The 20,831-nt window shown below is 29.4% G+C and overlaps 1 protein-coding gene across 1 annotated transcript in view; it reads left to right on the forward strand.

The window, feature by feature from the left end:
- LOC142332489 (protein O-mannosyl-transferase TMTC1-like) overlaps positions 1 to 20,831 on the forward strand; it is a 755,673-nt gene that overhangs the window by 243,399 nt on the left and 491,443 nt on the right. The gene's annotated exons all lie outside the window — the stretch shown is intronic.

A 20,831-nucleotide genomic window follows, 5' to 3' on the forward strand; every position in this document is an offset into this window, starting at 1 on the left:
TTCCGGGTACAATAAAAAAAATTGGAGTTTTTAAATTGTTATAATATCTTTGGTAGATATATACAGTTTAAGGGGGAGATAAGTCCAGAGTCCCGGTAGGCGATTTCTTGGGGATCCCACATTTGCGGATAAAGTACAGACAAGACCGAGACCCGGCCTTCGACGTGGGGATAAATGCCGCAGCTTAGCTGGATCCGAAGTCTCCTCGCTGAGGGTTAGAGGCTGGCACAATAAAAATGATCAAAGTCCGGCGAGCTGACCTGCCTTGCCGGACGTACAGCTGGTGGGTGGAAAATCCTGTTAGAGTTAAAGGACACTCCCCTGGATTTAGTTATATTTAGCTGTTTGTCGTGGTCAGGGGAGGTGGAAAAGTAGATGATATATACAGTTTTGAAGTATAATTAGAATCAAAGAGAAAAAAAAAACGGTTTTATGGCCGTATTTCCTGTCTTCCCGCTTGGCAGCGCTAGCAAAGACTCTCTGACTCATGACTAGAAAGCCTTCTGTGTTTTGCAGTTTGCTAAATAAACGAGAATCCGCAGTTAAAGTTTAAAGTGCTTCCCTAAAATGTCCCTAAAAATCCCTAAAATGATCTTCCAAATGAAAATAACACTCGTCAATTGGATAATCAGTTTGAAACGAACGGATGTATGTGTAAAGGAAAGAGTTTGGAAAATGATGAACGTGTCATGGAGTCCTTGCGAAGTCCTAAATATTTGTCAAGAACAGCAAAGGCGAACTAGCAAGCCGATGAAAACAAAATGTTTTAAGGAATCCTCTACGTAAACGTCCATACTATCTATATACTGCTGTTACAACCTTAGACACCTACCGATTACGTTGTGCGTAATAACTTCGCATACGAAATGTTAAACCATGCAGATAACAATTTTCTTGTGTTTAGTGATGAGTCAACATTTTACTTTAGGGGAAAAGATGATACAAACATAATATTTGTATTTGGAGTCAGAAAACCTCGATGAACTCTAGAAATGCAAAAGGTACACCCAAAATCAATGCTTTTTTTGTTTGTAAAATATCGCGATTGCATGTTTACGGTCCGTTCTTTTTAGCTAAAACAAGCGTAAAAGGAGTTGGTAATTTTGAAATGCTGCGTACGTGGCTCATTTAGGTAGATTTTATAAGAAAGCTACCTATTGTAAAGGTACCATGATTCAACTTCCGGAAAATTTCGACATATCTTCGCGTTTCACATCCACCACACATCAAAACCATCGTCAGTTCAGAAGTGTATATAGTGGACTTTCTTGTGGACACGATAACTGCCGTAATTTTGTGTCGATTACTTTAAAAAAAAATAACGATCCCAAGTTTGTTAATGGACAAAATCGGACCATGGGGAGAGAAATGGGGGGGGGGGTTGAAAAAAGAATATATTGCTATAACTTCTTATTAAGTAAAATGTCAAATTCGTCTAAAGTTCCTACTATTTTATAAATAAGGGCCTAAAACTTATCTAAGCAAAATTTTTTAATATCACCAACCACTGGCCCAGGAGGTGGAAAAAATGGTGTTTAGAAGAAATAAAAATCATACCAACCTTAATAGGCACAATATCAAATCGGTTTAAAGTACTCGTTAGTTCTCTAAACATTATCCAAAATTTTTGTGTTACCAACAATTTTTGGTATACCAACTCTAACGGCAAGGAATGACCAAAAAAAACACAGAAAAAACAAAATATTGCTATAATTTTCTAATTAAATAAAATATTGAATTCGTTTAAAGTTCCTACTATTCTTTGGATAAGGGCGTATGGGTGAAAAAATTGTAAGAGAGATGCTAAACATGCCAATTTTTTTTTCACACGCAACCATTGAGTAAATTTGAAGTTTTTCTTATCTTTAAGGTGAAATCTTTTTTACCCCTACTTAGCACGATGAAATCTACCTCCGCCTTTCGGCGTGCTGAATGGGATTTTTTTAAACTACAAGCTAGACGACGGATTTTTATTTGTGCTACAAGATGGGGGCCTCATTAAATTCATAACTATATACGGAATCGAGTGAATGACGTTTTCCACAACCGCTGAATCGGTCGGCATGGATCAGACGACAAAGCTTGTTTTTGATGGTCACCAACGCCGTCCGATTTGATCTCACGTGTTTTTTTCTTTTAAAAAGGTTTTTGTGTATGTTTCCGCACTACCGATTAAAAAGTGTTAAAATCTTTTATCACGCTCAGGAAGGGTCATTTGAAAATTATTAGTTGGTGGAATTTTTTCTCATAAATATTTTATGTTATTGAATTTAAGTCATGATTTATGGTTAATTTTAGTGAATTTAAATAAATTTGTGCGGCTATTATGTGATTGTAAAATAAATTTAACAACGCTGAAGAGAAAGTATTAAAAAATGTTTAAATTATATAATACTGGCAGACCCGGCAATGCTTCGCTATTGCTAGATTTGAGTACATACTCGTATATAGATTAAATGAACACAATTGAAAGTTTGATAAAACATTAACAAAATGAACATTACGGAACTTCACAAAATTGAACATTTCTCTTTTATCCTTTTCCCCCTTTCCTTTTCCCCTATTTTAATTTTTATCATATTCCCTTTTCCTTTCCTGTTTTCCTTCTCCTTTCCCCTTTCCATTTTCTTTTCCCGTTTTTCCTTTTCCCTGTTTTCTCTTTTTACCTTCTTCCCTTTAAACCTTTTCGATTTTTTCCTCTTTCCCTTTTCCGATTTCGTAAAGCGTGTGTTGCTTTTACGTCCAACAGTAGCTGTTTTTCAAAAATTGCATGTTTTTACCTGTCACAGGTGTGACATCTTAGTATATAAATAGTAGGTATATAAAAACACACGCATATTCGAACGCAACGCTGTGTCAAAATTTCAATGAAATCGGCAAAGAACTTTCGAAGATTTAAAATTTTGAAAAAACGAACGTTTACATTTTTATTTATATAGAATGAATATATTTTATCAACAAAACCAATGTGAATATTAAAACATTTTTGTGGTACATCCATTTTATTAGTAAACTGTACGTATTATTTATATAATTTTTATGTAAATTTTATTTGTATAAAATATATATGTATATATATATATATATATATATATATATATACATATATTTATATATGTTATAAAAAAACCTCTTTGAAATATGAAAACTTTGGGGAAGTATAAACGAATTCTTTCATACACGAAGAAAGAATTTTGTTACGATGAGTACAATAGAAACCATGATTGTAGATAGTAAAGGAGGGAAATGCTACAAGTGTATACATAAGTTATTTTGTTGGCAAAGTAGGAAGAGAGATGAAGGCGAAAAGCTATCCCTTCGTTTTTATCTGTAAAATCGTACTCGTATACGATCTTAAAGGGGCAGAAAAAGAAGAAACAAGGTTATTGGCTGTAAATAGAGTAATTATAATATCAATAAGTCCAGGCTAATTTTTTTTTCTAAACTCTTATTTTGAATTGTTTATATTCAGTAAAGTTATTTCAGGAATTATGACATAATTAATTTTTCATAATAAAAAGAAGCACATTGATTTGTTACTTAATTTCTAGCTGATCAAGATTATTTTAGGTTGTGACACATATGAATCATTTAAATACCTGTCTATTCAGAGTTTCCGTGAGTATAAAAGTTCTCTGACAACTTAGTTGTCAGAGAACCAAGTTGTTCTCTGTCAACTGTCAACTTCTTCTTTGAATAATATATGTCTATATATATGTATATATAATTTAATAATGTTAATAATACACTATAAATACAATAATAATATAAATACAGCAATCGTCACCTTTTACACTATATATTACATCCATTCCAACGGACTAGAATATTGATTTACAACTAACTATAAATATGACTCAGCATAACGGCTAAACAAAATCAGATCGTTGTTAATTTTTCTCTATAAGCCTACCCTATATAGAATTTTTTTCTCTAGGAAATAATTAATTTTGTATTTTCGTGTAGTGACTTTGCCTTATACTCTGGTACGAGATTGTTGCAAGTACCTGTAACTATTGAGGTTACGAAATTTAACACAAAAGATTTTTTAATGATGCATTGTAATATTTATTTCGTTGAAATGAAAAAAAAAAAAAAAATAGTCCAATAAAGGTTTAAGATAATCGTAATTGATTTTTTACGTCATAAATTGTTTGATCCCTAAATTCGTAATAAAAAATTTGTTTGGGTTATATTGTTGGAGATTGAACTTATTTATGAAGATTTTACTAGTAGTAATAACTGTAAAAATAATAAAAAATTATAACATTTGAATTGTGCTATTACAATTTAATTCGGAATTATATTTGTTATTATATTTTTTTTTTATTTTTTAGGTTGTGAATAAAGTAGTTTTTAAAAATTTTCAAACAGATATGGAGGATACTTCCCGATTGTTATAATTCGTATGGTTTATTACATTTTTTGAACGAAATTTAATTTATAGGATCTTTTTAATGAACTAGTTACTAAAGTTCTTATTACAAAAGAAAACATCTGTAATTGAAAAATTATATTTTACGAACCAAACCACAAGAAGTAAATATTAACTTTTTTATAAAACAACCTATAGTAAGTAGGTTTTTCAAGTTATACTTCTATTTGCGCGTTGGATGAAACTGATCAGAGTGTATTTTCACCAAGTTACGGAAGTTACGCTTGCCGATGTAACACACCATAAAGAATTGCGCAGGTCCAAGTGGATCAGTTTGCACGCACATGCTTGTAATATCTGATTCAGTAAGTCGTTCAATGTAATTAAGTGATTACCACGTGTTGTTAACATATCAGATATTGAGTCGTAATAAATATTTATATACATGGATTTCTGAAGAGGGATATTTTAAACTGTGAATATTGTTGTTCATATTCATAAAACTTTATTTATATTGCAGCGTATATTTATTATTATTATTGTTTTTTTTAGGAAATTTGTGTACCAAAGAAGTTATATTTATGGAGGTATTATGTTTTATAAGTAAAATTACATTTTTTGATGACACGGAAAATAGATCACATCAGATAAATTCTTGATTTTGCATAAATAATTTTAAATTTACCAAAAACAAAATTTTTGATAAAATACACCATTATAAAATAAAATTTTTTTATTTTTCATATCATAAGGCGCTGATAACCCTCGTGCCTACTCAATCGTCATCCGAAGAATTAATGGAACTAAACTAATCGAAATATATTCGATGAACTTTGTTTTATATAACAACGAATACTTTTTAAAGTGTATAAAATAAATATTATTTTTCATTTATTTTAAGTGTTCTTTATTCAAACTTTTATTCGTGGTATTTAATGTCGTCTATCGATCGTTTGACTCAGTTCAAATTTGTTTGAATGCGTAAAAAAATCCTCTTTTTATTCACGCCACAGAAGTATAACTTCTGACGTGCGTAGACACGTTCTTTTTTATATTAAATAAAAATAATTTTTTTATATAAAAAAAGATTTTTAAAATTTTTATTTCATTCTTGCCTTCTGAAAACTTTTAGCTATTAGCAATAAATCGCATGAAACGCGTCGTTTCAAGTTCAGACAAGGAACATATTATATATATATATATTAAAATTAATACTTAAAAAAATTAGCATTAAAAACAAATCTCAAATATTATATTTAAATTCTATTAAATAAACCACCTAGTAAAGAATATTGAGATAATACATATCGTTCCTTATTTTTTCATGAAAATACTTTCGCGGGATCCCGCATCCTCAGTTTGATTGAAATAATTCCTTTACTGTATAATAAAAACTTAAAAATTATGAGTGTTACCTAATAATTTACACGAGTGCTATCAGACGGTATTTGAAGAAACCGTTCTTATAAAAACAGCAGATACCAACACCCATGTAAATTAATATACAATTATCATGATTGAAGGGTTTTCGCACCCTTGACTTGCCAAATACGGCAGATGCCACAGTTGAAACGTTTGCTGACGATTCTGCAATTCTTGCTGTCAATGAAAATCCAACTACTATGTCTCGCTTTATTCAGTATTACACACTCTTCTCAAATCATGGCTTACGTGTTGGAAAAAAAAATAAACGAAACACAATCAAAGCACGTTACGTTCACATTTCGTAAAGGACACTGTCCGCCTGTTTCTATCTTCAGTGTTCCGATTCCTAGATTTCAGGACTGTAAATATTAAGGGTTTCGACTTGACCGATTACTTACTTGGGTGAAACATATGAAATCTAAGCGGAAACAGTTGGATCTCAAGTTTACAAGCATGTACTGGCTTATAGGACATAGATCTCGACTTTCAGCAGAAGTAAATTATTGATTTATAAATCTGATCTGAAGCGTGTTTTGACTTACGGGTTTGAATTGTAGGGTACGGCATGCAATCCCAGTATTGACATAATTGAACGCTAACAGACAAAAACACTACGGAAAATGCTCAACATACCCAGGTACATAAGTAATAGCCGCATGTATAATGATCTCAAGTTGCGAATCGTACGGAAAGAAATCTCTCTTGTCAGTCTACGGTATCAAAATTATCTGGATCGGCACCCGAATTATTTGGTGGTCAATTTATTGGATAACAGGATCAGTGATTTTTCAAGATTGCTAAGGAGCAATATTCTTGGTTTGCCTTATCGTTTCAATTAGGTTACTTTATGGTCTGGCCGTACGGAGCGCTCTTCTATTTCATTATTAAGTCACAAGGCGCTAGGTCTGTGACTACTTAATGTTAATTCAAATAGATCTTATTTACTTATTTTTCAATTACCTTGCTGAAAAAATTGTAATATTGCTGTATCATTATAATAAAAGAAAAATAATAATCATGACCGAGGTTTCGGAATCTCGCGAAAGTACTTTCATGAAAAATTAAGGTAAGATATGACTTATACATTATTCTGCATTAAGTGGTTTATTTAAATAAATTTAACATTACTGAAGAATAACATGTATCTTATAAAGATTAATTACAGTAAAGTAATAAATACGTATAGAAAAAAAATCTGCAGAAATATGTTGGAAGTACCTATATGACAATTACCAGTAAGTCATGTTCGATGCATGCTAAGACGTCCGGTGTTTACCTAACTGATAATTCATTAAAATAGTAATATTTTCCATAATATATGACAAAAAAATTCTTTTTTACTTTATTTTAATTTTCACTTAACTAAATCTAGTTTAACCGTTAAATTTATAACAATTAAATAACGCAAACTGAGTATGATCTAACTTTCTAATATGATTACTAATAATAGATTTATATATGTGTATATGTGTATATTGTGTAAATATACAGAATAATATTAATTTATACAGGCTTATGGTATATAATATTTGCTGAAAGATCTATTAACCTAGAAAAAGATGAAGCGGACGGAAAGTTATGACAATATCTACATATACGGCATCGAGAAATTTAGTTTTGAAATATAATTATTTTAAATAAAAAATAAAAAAAAAAACACTTTAAGATCAACCGTACACCATCGTTATTTTATTATGTTCATTTCTAATATATTTATACGGAGTGGGTAGAAAATGTTTAGTTGTGGTACAGCAACCTATATAAAAAATGGAAATAATTGTTCAAAAAGTGGGTCATCTAATAAACATCAGCTGGTAACAATAAACAGAAACGCAATAATTTTTCAGGTAGTACTATTTTCTCTCTCGCTTCTCACAACTTTATCAATGATTCTCTGTTTTACGTATTTTATAACTCTCTTTTAGAGTATATCTTCATAACACTGTTTCATGTAACACTTCTCGATAAAAAACCACACCTGTTAACAATTACTGTATTTATTTTAATTAAAAATTACTTATGCTGTTAACGTCCACTAGAGCACAGCACTACTTATAGCAATAGAAGTACCAATAACTGTTTATCACACTACATAAAACACAGACATTGCTGTTCAAACATTTTTCGTATATGAATTCAGGAAATATTATTTATATTCTGTATATTTATTTGTTATTGTGAGTTTGTAGGGTAATGTGTACAGGTATTTATATCTGAGGAATTACACTAATGATAATAAATAACGAATGTTTTATATATTTTGTTTTATCTTTAATTGTTTTTTTCATAGCGCATTTGAAAGAATGATCAAGGTACTACAGTAAACATAAAAATAATAATAACATTTTTGAACTCAAAAAAATAATATTTAAACGTTTTTATTTCTCCACAAATTTAATTGAAAATAATATGAAAGTTGCAACTTAACCTGGAAAAATAAAAAAACAAATTAATTTTATGCATAACATAAAATTATGTTATGTATAAAATTACAAATAACATAAAATATAATAAATGTGAAGGAGTAAAATGTAAAAAAACTGTTTATAAAAAAATATATAATAATTTTTTTTTTAGGAAAATTTAATATATTTATTACTTCATTCTCAAGATAAAATAATTAATAAAATGTTAGATTAAAGTTATAATGTTATAGTTTAAACAGAAAATAAATATAGGACCTCCTAGAAAAAAAAAAATTCTTTCGACACGCCGAAAGGCCGAAGGTAGATTTCACCGGTGCGAATTAGGGGGATAAAAAAAATTTCCACCTTTTTAAGAAAAACTTCAAATTTACTCAATACGATAATGGTTGAATGTGAAAAAAGATTCACATTTTAGCATACGACCTTTATACAATTCCAGCAATATTTTGGTCATCCCTTACCGTAAGGGTTGGTCAAATCAAAATTTGTTACAGACAAAAATTTTAGATAATGTTTAGAGAACTAACGACCACTTTAAACAGATTCGATACCTAGCCTATTAAGGAAGGTATGATTATTTTTCCTTCGAAACCCTATTTTTCCACTTCCTGGGCCAATTGTTGGTGATATCAAAAACTTTATTTGTTTTAAGCAGTTATCCAAAAAATAGTGGGAACTTTAAAGGAATTCGATAATTTACTTACTAAGAAAGTTATAGCGATATTTTGTTTTTTTTTTTTTTTTTGAAAAAGCCCTCCCCAATTCCACCATACAGACTTTCCACAGGCTTTCAACGGAAATATCCATTTTGACCATATCTGAATCCATTTTGACTAGTTTCGGCGTGACATCTGTTCGTACGTACGTATGTGCATATGTATCTCACCTAACTCAAAAACGATTAGCCGTAGGATGTTGAAATTTTGGATTTAGAACGTTGTAACATCTAATTCTGCACCTAATTTGCCTGCAAACGACTCGACTAAAAATGGTCAAAAAAGCCTAAAATCCAAGCTCTTAACTGCAATAATAAGCCCTCATTGAGAGATTTTCAACGATATATCATAAGTGGTACTTATTTTCATTGTTACCAAAGTTACAGACAAATAAAATTTTAATTATTGAACTGAATTATTTGGTATTAAGGGGAAGGCACATCGGTTCAAATGAGATTTCATCTCTTTTTCTTTTTTTTCACTTCTTCATTTTTTTATTTTAATATATTTATTTTTTAACAATTAGTAGACTCTGATTGAAAAAAAAAACTTCTACGGTAAATAATAATTCAATAATGACAATAAAAAAAAGATTTGAAAAAATATTAGAATTTAATGAAATAAAATTTGATCTACTTGTCAGTTTAGAAAAATGTATATATTAATTTAATAGGCGTACAATTTTCCATATTTTTTTAATTATTATTACCGAATTATTATTTATTGAAAAAGTTTTTTTTCTTATAATCACAGGTTAGTAACAGTAAATCAATATACTTTTAAAATAAAAAAAAGGAAATGAAGTCGGATCAAACCAATGTGCCTTCCCCTTTTATTATCCAAATATTTCATTAATTAAAATTTTTTTCTATCTGGAACCAATAAAAATAAGTACGACTTAAGCTCTAATGAGGGCTTACTCCTGCAGTTAAGAAAAATTTAAAAATCAACCTTTTTTGGATTTTGGGATTTTTTTAGACACTTTTGGTTTAGTCGATTGCTATTAAAAGGGGGAGTATACAATTAGATGTTACAACAGTCCTACATCCTACGACAAATCGTTTTTTAAATTTGCGAGATACGTACATACGTACGTATGGGTCTGCTAATATATATATATATATATATATATATATATATATATATATATATATATATATATATATATACATGTAGATTAAAATATATATATATTTATTTATTTATATTTATATACGGATATTAAAACTTCTGAATGTATTATTTTAAAGTGATTTAACCAATAATAAATTTACACACTTTTAAAACATGAATTTTCCATTAATGTAATAGTGGTTTTATGATTTTTCATAAGTAAGATATTTATTCGTATTATTCAAACAAATCTCTTTTATTTTTAAACACTTAAAATTTATTAATGCAAATTTTTAAATAATACATTTTTTAAATCCAATTTTAGATTTCAAATAAACATTCATGTTTAAAAAATCTTTTATAACAAGATATAAACGTATATAAATAACAAGATATATTTGTTTTATAACAAGATATAAACACAAGATAATAAACATTTCAAGAATATTGTACCCTGTTATATTTGAACAAAAACAAAACATATAGAACCTTCCATTGCCGTTTTTTTCTTTTTTTTTCAATAAATTTTAATGAGATTCTAAAAAAATCTAATCCAAATTATACTCCTGACTATTTCAACTGAATATTTTTTAATACCCGGAAATGTTACTCAATTATTCCTTGATAATTACATTGACAATCCTTTTCGTAAGTTGTGTGCAATATTACATAATAAAATTATATTTCTGGTGATTATAAAATCTTTGGTTTTAAATTTCGTATCAGTGCTTTCAGAAACTGTAAAATTCGAGGGATTAAACAATAAAATAGGCCTACGTTACGAAAGACTGTATAAATGAAATTAACAAATCATCATCGGAAAATGGTAATAAACATTAATTTGAATAAAACGATAATCCAAAATGTACAGTTCTTCCTTTTTCCTGTTTAGCCTCCGGTAACTACGGTTTAGATAATTCTTCAGAGGATGAATGAGGATGATATGTATGAGTGTAAATGAAGTGTAGTCTTGTACAGTCTCAGCTTGACCATTCCTGAGATGTGTGGTTAATTGAAACCCAACCACCAAAGAACACCGGTATCCACGATCTAGTATTCTAATCCGTGTAAAATTAACTGGCTTTACTAGGACTTGAACGCTGTAACTCTCGACTTCCAAATCAGCTGATTTGGGAAGACGCGTTAACCACTAGACCAACCCGGTGGGTTGAATTTGTCTGAGAACACTGGTAAAATGTACAGTTAAGTACATAACTCCGACATAAACTCCGCAGTTAAATATATTAAGTTCAAATTGATTTTAGACTAAAATTGATTTTATATAAATTAAAATGGAAATCCCAAAAAAATAAAAATAATTTTTAAATATTTTTGAGCTTCCACATCTTGGGAGGTAGGTTTCATAAGAAAGCTACCTATTTTAATGAGACCATGATTCTACTTCCGGAAAATTTCGTCACATCTTCGCATTTCGCATCCACCAGACCCCAAAACCACCATCAGCTCAAATGTTTATTTATTAATTTATATACATATATATCTATATATGTATTAATATATTTATAAATATATATATATATATATATATATCATATCAATGATACATATCATTCCTGTTTATTTCACTTTCTTGTAGACACGATAAATGAAGTAAATTTGCGCTAATTACTCTCAAATTGTTCCTTAAAAATAACTCGTCCCAAAATCTCGGTCGAGTTCGTTAACAACTAACAACTAAGATCGGACAATGGGGGTGAAAATTCAGTGGCTTTATAGAAAAAAAAATATTGCTATAACTTTCTAATTAATTAAAATATCGAATTCGTTTAAAGTTTCTACTATTCTTTGGATAAGGGCCTTAAATTTATCTAAGTAAAGTTTTTTGATATCACCAACCATTGGGCCAAGGGGTTGAAAACGTTACTGCAAGGGATGATCAAACTTTTGTTGGAATTTTAAGAAGATTGTGCTTGTCGTATAGTGAACATGTGAATTTTTTTCACGTACAACCATTGTCGTATTCAGTTAATTTGGAGTTTTTCTTAACTTTACGGTGAAAATTTTTTTATCCCCAAATTAGCATCGGTGAAATCTACCTCTTTCTTCCGGAGGTAGAGGTAGAATTTCTCTTTTATTAATTTATTAACAAAGTACGTTTTGCGCATTAAAAATCTGAAACTTTTTTTATGTTGGAGGCTCCATACTCAAAGAGAAGAATTCGGCAAAATTATTTATTAAAATAAAAATAAAATTTATTAATGTAATCTCCAATTAGTGATAATAAATATAAAAAAAGCTTTTAAAAAGTACAAAGATACAGCTTTGCTTCTAAATAAAGAATTATGTAATTTCCTTTTAAGTGATGAAAAATCTTTGGTTTTTTATTTTTGAAGAAATTCTTTTTTATAGAAAGACTATCAAACAATTAGGATATTTAAATTTTAAATTCAATAGGTAACTTGCGAGATGAATTTAAATAAGCTCACCGGGCTGGTCTAGTTAACGCGTCATCGCAAATCAGCTGATATCGAAGTTCGAGAGTTCTAAATTCAAATCCTAGTAAAGGCAGTTGCATCTATATGGATTTGAATATTAGATCGTGTATTCCGGTGTTCTTTGGTGGTTAGGTTTCAATTAACCACACCTCAGGAATGGTCGACCTGAGACTGTACAAGACTACACTTCATTTACGTCACGTCATACATATCATCCTCATTCATCCTCTGAAGTAATACTTTAAGGTGGTTCCACAGGCTAAATAGAAAAAGAAATATGGATTTAAATTTAAAATAAATATTAAATTTGCTTTTTCATTTAAAAAAAATATTCTTTGTTATTAGAGACAATTGGAGTTGGATGGGCAAAAAATGTTATAATGTTTGAATCTACTGATGTAGAAAATATAGAAGCAAAAACACCCTTTAATTCCTTTTCTGAAACATGATATAGTTAAAAAAATAAAATTACGTGATTAACTTTTTGGGAGGGGGTTAAGATGAAATATTTTTTTGGTAATTTATGATCGTTTTTAAAAAAATTTCAACTTTTGTAAGAAACTTTTATTTGCCAAAAAGGCCAAGTCAGGATTTCAAATTTTATTTAAGGTAAAACCTGCCCACACCTTTTTACTTCTTTGTACAGGAAGTATTGTGATCGCAAAAAATTTCGTTTTTCAGATTTCAACAGAAATATCCATATTGACTATCTCTGAATCCATTTTGACTAGTTTCAGCGTGACGTCTGTACTTCTGTACTTACGAAAGTATGTATCTCGTATAACTCGAAAACGATTAGCCGTAGGATGTTAAAATCTTGGATTTAGGACTGTTGTAATATCTTGTTGTGAACCTCCCATTGTGATTACAATCAGCTTGACCAAAAATGTCCCCAAAAGCCCAAAATCCAAAACATCTGGATTTTGGACTTTTTTTCTTAAATGCAATAATAAGTCTTTATGGAGAGCTTTTTAAAGATATATCATAAGTGGTACTTATCTTCGTTGGTTCCAGAGTTATAGCCAAATAAAATTTTAATTAATGAATTATTTAGATCTTAACTAGTGGCTCAATTCGACATTTCATTTTTTTGTTAATTTATTTTAATTAACTTATTTTCAATTATTAACATGTGATTGTAAAAAGGTTTTACAATAAACAATATTCTAATTCAATAATAATAAAAAAAATAATTAAAAAATCAGAAGTTAGCTGATTAAAATTTTATGTACTTTAAAATTGTGTATACGTCATTTAATACGCGTACAAGGGAAATCATGTCGTATCCAGATCATATTTATTAAGTTTTAGCCAAAATTTATTACATACCTTCCCCCGGAAGATAGTACCCGTCTACTAAGTTTGAAGAAAATCGACGGGTTACAGGGTTATAAGACGAAATACAGGCCAACATAAATAGATACAGATGCACAATCGTCGGTTTGATAAAAATAGTGTTTTTGGACATGGAGAATTGAAAGAAATAATTATTTTCGCAGTCTATTTACAATTAATTTAAATATATTTTTCTCGTTAAATATGTTTTTAAATGTCTTTTTAAGGAACAAAACTTGAAAAAGTATTAATTTAAAAAAAAAATATTCTATGTGGTTTCTCGTTATGACCCTGTTATTATTAGCAATAGATACTATAGCACAATATATTGCTATAACCGGGAAATCAAAAATTATTTTATTTTTTGAATCGATAATTGTCAAATATTACCTTTAACAATCTATAAATTTTATTGACATTCTAATTGATATTATAGCGTTTATTAAATACATTTTTTTTATATACAATGAAAATAACAACCGATTATGCAGATGTTAAGTAACTAATAACAAAAACAATTTTATTATTTGTACCGAAAATTATTTATAAAACTTTGCCGTACATGTTTTTACACAATACATAAATATTCTAATGTTGGCAATACTGCAACATTACGATACCAAAAGTAATGAATTAACTGCGGATGACACTTCTTCCCCTTTACAAACACACAAGAGAATTATGTTTAGGTTAGAATATGAGAGGGAAATTTTGTCAGTTTAAATATCTGGGAATAACTGTCATTGCATTCTATATGTTGTATGTTGTATGAACAATTGTAAACGGCGTATAGGGAGAAAGAATTATTGGGATCAGTATGTGAAATAGAGGGAATATTTTGGTAGGGGGAGAAGGGTAGCAAGTAGGAGGGGGTGGTGGACATAGAATAATATGGTAAACATTTTATGTATGCAATACACATAGGGTTTTAGAAAACATACAAACTGGTAGTGTTTGATGGCTTATCATACATCTGGTTGAAAATGAGGAGAGTGGTACGGGTAAAAAAGAGAGAAATATTGTACTGCGTAGGAGCCATACAACGGGACGCAGGACATTGACTGTAATTTGTTTTCTGTAGTAGCCTACTGTGTTATGTGGAAAACGAGACATTTGACATGTTCCCGAGGGATATGGGACATCAGGCATAGTCAGGCTTGTTTTTAGATAGTTTATATTATAGGACGGGAACAAGTACGTTTTGATATATATATATATATATATATATTTGCAGAAAATATATAGAAAAACTGTTTTGTTACTTTTAACTTCTTACAAAAAAGTAAAGTTGAATAGATGGATTACGATAATATAAAACGTATTTCACGTAAATATATTTTTTATAAAAACAACTATTTAAAATACGAACGATAAATATAACAAATTTTATAAATTAAAAAAAAATCTATTTCATAAAAAGAAGAAATCTCTATTAAAATTTATCGACAGCTCAACGTTCAATCCATAAAAAGGTATTAATGGACTGTTTAGAACTACACCACTTTATTTACCCCCTCCTTTTTTTGGAAAATATTTGTGCCGTAATGGGTAAAAAGGACACTTTTTGTTATTAACTCTAGATTTGTAATTATGTTTTACAATTTTATAAAAAAGATTACCCTAACTAAAATTTTATTTAAAGGAAATTTTTTTACATATAAGTTTTATTAAACATAAGTTTTATTGTATTAACATAAATAAATATTTTTACGGAAGAGATTGGTTCAAAAAAATTCTATATATTTTCAGAAAACAATTTCGATTATTAAGATTGAAGTCTACTATTACAATCAAAAATATTTTTTTTTTATTCTAAGGATATAATGTTATAAACAGTAAATATATCCAAAAAAAATTACAATGAAATTGTAAAACCTATGGTGAGAGTCTCGCAGATATCATTTCTTCCGCTCAAACACAAAAATTTCTGTAATACATAAATAATACCGTTTTTAAGAAAACGATACTGATATCCAAAAAGGTAAGACACTACATTCTATTATCAAAATCTGTTATTAATTTAGAATTTTTTTTAATAAAGAAATCTATGTTAAATATATGTAACAGAAAAGAGATATACAATAATAGATAAATAAAACGTTTAAGTGTTCCATGTAATAAGAAAAAAAATAATAAAAATTTGTTTCAAAACTCTTACTGGACCGATTTCATTTATTTATAATACATATCACATTTACAGAAATAATACAATTCTTATGATTATTCGTTGTTTAATAAATGAAATCGGGCCGGTAAGAATTTTGTAACTATGTTTTATTACATATATTTAATGTGGATTTTTTTTTAAAGAAACTTCTAAATTAATAACAGATTTTGATAATAGAATGTAGTGTCTTATTCTGGACAACAATCTATAGCACTAATTCGTATTTTCATATAATTTTTAATTCGATTATTTCTTTCCATTTTATAATCGAAATAATTTTGTTCGAGATATAAATTTGACCGGATAATATTAAATTTTATTATTACTATATTATTATGTGTACGGTACTGCTCACTTTGTTCTCGCCTGCAAATAAAGCTGAAAAATCTTTCAACTGATATTGACTTTAATATTTAATTATATAATATTACAACGGAGGTCGAGATCTGAGCGAGTGTATACGTATTGATAGCTCCCCGTTTTCATATTTGCATTGAGTCCATACTTTATGTTTTGTTGTTTACTTTCGTTAGTTATAGTTTTGTGTTGTTTCGTTCGAGTTTAATTTAGTTTTCTTGTGTTTTTCGTTCTAAATCGTTTATTTAAGTTAGTTCTGTTTAGGTTAGTTTGCCTTGCAGGCTACCTTTGTTATCCGAGATTTTATATACTGTTAGTTTTTTGTTTTATTTTATTTAATTTAACGTTCTATTTGCGTTTATTAACGTTTTGTTGCTGTTTAAGCTAATTACGGTGTTTATTTTTTATTTTTTTTATAAGTTAGCACAACTGTACTGGTAATTTTGTTGTTAAAGTCGCGGTATAGAAGTTCTAAAGTCGAACTATCTTGAGTGGTTTGAGGTTATATTATTTTATATAGTTTAGGTTATTTGTTATTTTGAAATATGACCAATCCCAATCGGTTCGACGGTACGACCCCCCCCCCAAACACGTTGATAGTGATACTGACAGTGCGGTTAGTACCGATCGTGAAGTTCATCGGCGGTCGATTGCTAGGCATCTAGGGCTGCTAGAAGGAAAACAGTGCGGGTGGATGTGTCTGGGCGTCGCCAGCAACGAGCTGCGGCCCAATACATGGAATTTAGTATGAAGATGATGCCCAAGGGCATCACCCAATAATGACAAAGGTTGGCCGACTTCGTGTAGAATGAGTATGTTGTCGGGTTTCGAAGAGGTCCGCTGAGGAACGATTCTATCGTTGCTGAAGCATAGGACACCGGGCAAGGTCCTGCAGCGGCCTTGTCAAAAGGGGTTGTTGTTTTAATTGTGGAGCTGAGGGGCACCTCCGGAAGGACTGCCAAACGGAGGCTAAATTTTCGCTATGCAACACTCGCGATCATTCACTGGGGATCGGGGCTGCAGGGCCAGAAGCAAAATTCGAGTCCCGTCGCCTTAGCTTGTGAAGGGCCTAATATTGGGACAGTCCCGTCCAGGTGGGAGGACCACAGATGTGCTCCACTCATTAAAAAAGGCAAATATATGATAATATTTATATATAATCACCATTATATCGTACAATAATATTAAAATTTTGTTTAGATTAAGATATATTTCTCTTACCAATCAATATATATATATATATATATATATATATATATATATATATATATATTAAAAAATTTATTTTCTTTACTTATTTATTATTGTTATTTCTTTTTTATAAAAATATATGTAGATAATTAATAAGTTAGTGTTACGTAAATTTAAACTTTTTGTACTTTTAAGATTAAACGTAATTTTATTTCCTTGCTTAATAAATTAATTCACCAAAGAAACTTACGGAGAAGTTTTGAGATATGGAAATCGAATTTTGTAGCGTATAAAATATCCCATGCCTGATCGGGATTCGAATCTGGAACCCCCCCCCCCCACCCCACAAAAGGCTCAGACGATACAACTCCGCCATATAGATCGGCGGTGTGGCAATCTTCTCCACCAAATAAAAATAAATAAATAAATAAATTTCCTTAAAATATTTAATTTTGGCAATTCCCTCGTATTTAATGATGAAGTTTTTTCTGACGTGAATAATAAAGCTTGTTGAAGTTTTATTTTTTTAATAAAGTAATTTCTTCTTAATTATTTTTAGTATTTTCTAATTGAAACTTAATTCCAATAACCGTTTTGCATGTCTTTGCTTTGTTTATAGATTAATATTAATTTCAATTTAAAACTTTCTAGTTTCAAAAGATTTTCTGTTGAAACCTTAATTAAAAATTTTTTTAAATAGAATTATAAAAAATATGTTTCAAAAAATAAAATAATAAAAACAAGACTGTAATTATTTAATTAAATTGTTAAAAAAGAAAATCACGTGTATTCTTGCAAGAAAACACAGACAGGTGCTTGTTTGTTTGTGAAGTTTTATGCGCGCGATCCCCTGTGGGCACGTAAGTAGGAGTATAGTATTAGAATTCATATACTAATAATCCGATACGAAGAATTCATTCTATTGTGAAGTGTTAATGCCTTCTTTACGCTTAACTAACTAGAATGTTTTGATACATCCTTAAAATCATCCATGTATCCCAAAGCACAAAAGTATGTATATATATATATATATATATATATATATATATATATATATATAGATAAACAGTAAAGCTTTGAACAAAGTTAACGATTCGTGAATGATTAATTTTATGGTTTAACTTATATAAGATTTTAACACGAAATCTCAGCAATCCCTACTTTTTTATAATAAAAAAATATTAATTAACGTTTAAAAAATAAATATTAAAAAAAATACTGATAATAATTTATTCATTTCATTATTATTTGACTAGAAGTGCGGTAAAGAAAAAAGTTTCCTTTTTACAAGAAAATTATTTTAGAGGAGATTTCCATTTTAATTTAGTTTTATTTTAGGCTAAAGACACATCGAGTTGGTCTGATGGTGAACACGTCTTCCCAAATCAGCTGATTTGGAAAATCGAGAGTAGAAAGTAAAAATATAATAATTATTCTACAATACGTAATTCAAATTTGAGAATACTAAACAATTAACTAAAAAATATATTTTTTTTTTGTAAGTATCTAACATGAGATTTTCTACACATATATTTTATTAATATCTCAGTTAAAATGAATGTGATACAGAATTCATGTAGATAATTATGATTAGCTTGAATAATTTTCAATATAACTAATGAATTAATTCACCAAAGAAGCTTGCGAAGATTAAACGTGTTAGTATAGAAATTATTTTTGTAGCGTATGTAAATGCCACGTCTGACTGCGATTCCAACCCTTGATGAAAGGCCTAGATGCTTACCACTCCGCCTCGGAGATCGGCAAATTTCAATTTAAAAATGTATAAAAAACAAGTCATAAAAAAAAAACTGTTACTACCAAATATTTGAATATATATTTAGTACTGTGGGTTTGTAAGGAAATTGATACACACAAATCGCTTCCAATAATTACATTACCATCATTGGAACTTTTCTTTGAATAACAATCATCCTACGCCACGTTTACAACAGAAATTGAGGAGGAGAGTGATTTCCATATACCTTCTGTACGGAGCAAAAAATATAAAGTTGATAATTAGTATAAAAAAAATTCCTTTCGGCAAGCCCGAAGGCGGAGTTATACTTTACCGGTGTTAAATAGGGGGATAAAAAAGATTTCCATCTTAAAGCAAACACAAACTACAAAATGATTCAATACGACAATGGTTGCATGTAAAAAAAAAGTTTCACAAGTTCAGCATATGACAAGCCTCCTCATCTTACAATTTCTTCCACCCGTTGGCCCTTATCCAAAGAATAGTAGAAACTTAAACGAATTCGATATTTTACATAATAAGAAAGTTATAGCAATAATTTTTTTTTTTTGTTTTAGTCATCCTTTGCCGTAAGGGTAGGTCAGATCAAGAATTTTTCAGACAAAAGTTTTATGTAATGTTTAGAGGACTAAACAACACTTTAAACCGATTCGATACTGTGCATATTAAGAGTTGTAAGAACTTTTTTTAAGAAACCCCATTTTTTCACTCCCTGGGCCACCAAGCCAATAATTGGTGATATTAAAAAACTTTACTTAAAGAGTTTTAAGCCCTTATCCAGAGAATAGTAGGAATTTAAAATAATTCGGTATTTAACTTTATAAGAAAGTTATAGCGATATTTTGTTTTTTCAAAAAAGCCCCCCCCCCCACCATATCCACCCCCATGAACCGATTTTGCTCATTAACCAACTCAACCGACATTTTGGGTCGTTATATTTTATGTATCAATTTGAAAGTTATCGGTGCAAAATTACGGCAATTATCGTGTCCACTAGAAAGTGAAATATATATTATATATATATATTTATTTATAAATGTATATACACATAAAAACTTTTAAACTGACGGTGGTTTTGGGGTCTGTGGGATGTGAAACGCGAAGATATGTCGAAATTTTCCGGAAGTCGAATCTTTCTACCCATTACAGTAGGTAGCTTTCTTCCTGAAATTCATAAAATATTTAGGAATACTTCAGGAACTGGTTTTAGAATGAACATCATTAGTTTTTCAGAAATTATTTGTGAATAGTGCTCCGTGTACCTCAGTTTTGTTTTAAAATATCACAGTTAAAACAAAGTATAATGTAACAGAGTACTGTATCCTTTGTTTATAATTTCAAAGTTTATTTACAATCTGTCACCCTTACATAAACTTTGAGTAAATTGGATCACACTCACAATCACATGATAAGGAATTCCCAGCGAATCTCTTCAAAAAATACACATTAGAATTACAAAGAATTTTTGTGACAAGCAGCATATACACTAAGTAATTTTTATACTAATTAAC

This window comes from Lycorma delicatula, chromosome 11 (assembly GCF_047948215.1).
Source record: "Lycorma delicatula isolate Av1 chromosome 11, ASM4794821v1, whole genome shotgun sequence".
In the NCBI taxonomy this organism is placed as follows: Eukaryota; Metazoa; Arthropoda; class Insecta; order Hemiptera; family Fulgoridae; genus Lycorma; species Lycorma delicatula.